The sequence below is a fragment of the Trachurus trachurus genome, assembly GCF_905171665.1.
Source record: "Trachurus trachurus genome assembly, chromosome: 18".
NCBI lineage: Eukaryota > Metazoa > Chordata > Actinopteri > Carangiformes > Carangidae > Trachurus > Trachurus trachurus.
In genome coordinates, this window is record NC_139909.1 from 20,647,723 (window position 1) to 20,652,367 (window position 4,645).

A 4,645-nucleotide genomic window follows, 5' to 3' on the forward strand; every position below is an offset into this window, starting at 1 on the left:
TCTATAACTTCTATGATTTCATCTTAATCACAATAGTTTTCATAAGAATAATAAGAATAGGAATTACTTTATTAACCCCCAAAGGGACATTGGCTGAATGTTTGTATGTTGAACAAACTTCATACTAACCTGGGAACAGTGATCTGGGCGTGACTGCTTCCATCCCAACGCACCTGGAGACCAAACGGTGTCTGCAGGGTGACATACTGACCGGCGAGACTGAGAGTCATGAGAGGAGAGGGGGAGTGAGGGAGGGCCACCCACCGTCCGTTCACCTGCCAGACAGAAAGACGGTGTTAGATGGAAGCTGCAGGTAGAGTTCATACACATTTAGTTTCCTTTCAGCTTTACAAACTGTGACTCATCATAGATCATAGAACACGTGAATAAAACCCAGCACAGGATTTGGTGCTGCAGCTCTCTAGGATCAGATAGCAAAGCAACAAGACTGAGAAAAACCTTTTTGATCTGGTGACGGATCAAACAGAGAAGGATATGCAAGAAGAGTGTGGGTGGATTTCTGGGATTATGGAATAAAGGGAATAAAGAGGTGAAAGTCAAAGAATGAGGATAAGATCAAATAAAAAGGTGAAGGAGAACCAGGGCCAGGCTTTAAATTGTAATTTCACTAAACCAGAGGATTAAAATTGATACAGGGAAAGTGCTGTAGGCTAGTTGGTGCGCACCAGCATCTCTAGGCACTTTAGGTGCACCTACCACCTATGTAAACAACTTATTCTGAGCTACGAGACAGCTTTCATTTGTGTGCGGTTGTGATTAGACTTAGGTAGGCTAAATACGTAGGCAATATTTGATTTTTGCTGATAAAAAGCCAAATAAGATACATACTGTCCCTTTATAAGAGACAACAGATTCCTGTAATAAAAACAAACATTGTTCTGGCTTTGAGTACAGTCTATGCTTTGAGGCTAACCTTCTTGACACAGAAGTTATCACATTTCTCCGTAAGAACTCGCACTCGGGGCTCCGGGAACAGAATGTGCATTGTGCAACAGCCTCTGTTGAAGCACCGACTCCACCAGTTTTCCCACTTGCAGTTGCATGTTGCAGTCGGCTCTCTGCCTGTATCGCTCCCTCCTCCTTTCAGCCTGAATGCTTCCTAATGCACAGCGCTGCTTTGAGCTCCGGGAATGTAGCTGTGGTCGGGTAGTTCAGTTTTCGTAGTCTACTTTAGTTTAACTGCCGAACACTTCAGCTGAAAAAAAAAAACGCCTGGTTCGCCTTAATTAACCAATCCTGCTTTACCCACCTAGTTACCACGTGATACAGATAGCCTATAGCCTACCTAAATGAATTAAAGCAGAAGTCAAGAGCAGGAAATTGAAACGATACATGAATAAAAGTCTTTTCTGTCACCCGAATTATTCTCTTTTGCAGTAATTCATTAATTAAAAAAAAAAAAAAAAAAAAATACATCGCTGCGAGCAGGGTTCGAACCTGCGCGGGAAGATCCCATTGGATTTCAAGTCCAACGCCTTAACCACTCGGCCATCGCAGCTGATGGGTACAACTAGGTAGTTTTTACCCAATATAATAATACTGTATGTCATCGTGTCTGCGTGTTGTTGTTTTGTGTGCCACAGATGGCCTCTATCGGTGCCGTCTACGCTCGTGCTTTTTTTCCTCTACTTTTCAACTAGTCTCTGCGGTATCCAGTGTTACACTGCCACCTACCGGCAGAGGTAGCTGCATCTATGCTGAGCCCATGTAAGATTGCAAAAACTTAAGATGATGGTGACAAACATACTTTAATTAAAAGGACTCTTTTCAGGTAGTTTTTACAGAATATAGTATATGTCATCGTGTCTGCGTTTTGTTGTTTTATGTGCCACAAATGGCCTCTATCGCTGCCGTCTCGGCTCGTGCTTTTTTCTCTCTTTTCAACTAGTCTCTGCGGTATCAAGTGTTACACTGCCACCTACCGGCATAGAGCTATAGCTGCATGCTGAGCCCATATCATGTGATTGCAAAAACTTAAGACGATGGTGACAAAACAATAGCCTATACTTTCATTAAAATGACATTTCTTTTATGAATCAGAATAAGCTTTATTGGCCAAGTAGCCTGTGTGCAAGTATTCCAGTTTACATAACTCTCTGATACAAGATTAGTCACGTCACAGATAACACGCAGTGAAATGTGTAGTAGGCCTACAAACGTATACTGAACAAATAACGTAAGAATAATACAAAATAAATGTTGAATAAAAGTGCTCAATGGCCACACTATTTTACCATGTAAAGGTGTAGGCTTGGTGCAAATAAACAATAGGCATAGATAGTGCCATGAAATAAACAGTCGACGTCATGCACAAGACCGTTTTCATATTTATTAACAAATATTTTCTTTGAAATCAACAGCTATAACACTTTTGAAATATCGCAAACAAAGACAAGGGTTGTTGCGGTACGTGTGTGCCTGCATACATATATCATGCCAGTAGGTGTCAGTGTCACTCCATGTAACTCATGCATTGACTTGTTCTGACTAGAGTGCCTCTGAAGCCTGCAGGTAGGTGCATCAGTTTTACTGTAACACTCATCTGCTAGAATTAACTTTTGTTTATTATTTGAATGTAAAATACAGGATCAGAGTGTGCTCAGTCAGGGAACAAAGTAAACTCATAATCAGCTGCTCTTTAATTTTATGAGACATGTGTGAAAATGAATGAGCTGAACAGATTCCAAGAGACCTGTAATCTGTTCAGCTGTTACAAACCAAAACTAGTTGGGAGGATTTTGTCAACATCCACATAGACCCATTAACCATAATGAACCATTTTAAACCCTTTTAAAATATTGCAAACATTATATGTCAGGGATTAATGGAGTACAAGAGAGAGGTGAAAAATATGGGTGAGGAAGGTTGTGGTTGTGGTACTGCCAAGAATTTAGAAATACTTTCACTCCTGAGTTCAGTTCAGTCAGTCCTGATCTTTCTCCTGCCAGATGACGGTTGTTATCAGGACACAATCATCAGTGTTTGATCGTCCTGTCCAGCCTGCAGAGCCTCATCGTCCAGGACCTAATGATGGAGGAGGGTGCTGATGTGGTGGCTGAGGCTGCAGTAGAGATGATCAAAGGAAAGCCAGCCTTGTTTCACTGGTGTATCATTTCTCTCTGTGACTAACCTGTTTTTTATTAGATTGATGAGTTTTTGTTTCCTTTTATTAGCTTCCTGTTTCCTGGACACTTGTAGTGATTTGGGGGTTTTGTTACGTAATGTGTCATGACTTTTTGAAATGGCAGCTCATGTGGAACTCAGACAGGAAAACCAGGTGGATCCAGTCATTTACTGTATATTTTGACAATGTAACAGATCCAAGTGAACTGCTATCTCAGCCGCGCACAGTCTAGAGTAGACATTATGGATGATTTGGATCACTGACTGTGAGACAGACGTCTGTGTGAAAATAAACTAAGATAAACTGAGCTAAACTTGTTTTGAAGCTAGTTCTAAACTACTGAATGTTATTGTGGGTCAGACAGCTCCTGCTTATGGAAATGAGTGTCACGCTCTTTATTTATGTTACCCATGTTAGAGGAAAGTGAATGGGTCGATTTTTATAACTGATGGGCTTTGCTGTCCGATTACAGATGAGGACAGGTGAACACCTGCAGTGTTATTTCCTGTTTGTACTCATTTGACCTTCACTTCATTCCCTTTGAATTTTTTTTTTTTCAAATTCTTCAAAACAGAATTTTTCAAGTTTTTTAAAATAGGATTTTTCAAAGAGATAGTTGCTGTAGGGTTGTGTGTGGAAGTCATTTATAGTTGGTACTGGACTCGGGGTCTGATCTGACAACAATGTCTGGTTTTGAGCACAGTTTGAACTGTTTTGAGGCAATACATTGGTTTTGCAGGAAGAGTCACAGGTTTTGTGAATGTAGTTTGAAAATTGGGTTTTGTGTTTACAGTTCAGAGAAAAGGATGGAAGTTTTCAAGAAATGTGTCTTGACAATTGAGAAAAACTGCAAGAGGTGGCCTGACCCAGCACGTCACCATGATGCTGTAATTGTACAAAAGATACTGTATGCACTTTTGTAGTTGTAATGTGATTCTTGTTTATATTTTTATTTTTTAGTGCTAAACAGGATTTTTGTTTTGTTTTGCAAAAAGCATTTTCCTATTGTGAACGTAAAGATTATTTCTACAGCTTTATGATCTGATCATTATGTTTTCCTTTTTGATTGACTCAGGGTCTGATCTGACAACAATGTTTGGTTTTGAGCAGTTTGAACTGTTTTGAGGCAATAAATTGGTTTTCCAGGAAGAGTCACAGGTTTTGTGAATGTAGTTTGAAAATTGGGTTTTGTGTTTACAGTTCAGAGAAAAGGATGGAAGGGTTCAAGAAATGTGTCTTAGCAATTGAAAAGAACTGCAAGTGTTTAGGACATGCTGTTGTTTTAAAGAGACAAACACAATTTCTTTAGTTCCACACACATTTTATTCCACACACACTACAATAAGATACACACTTTTGTTCATTACAGTTACATACTGACTACAATCACAGCTACACAAGGTTAAGTTAAGTTAACATATATCATATTTATAAAGACTCCTATTGAACAAACTGATCAGGTTTTACATTCACATACTGGTCGATTTTCGTTTTGGTTCG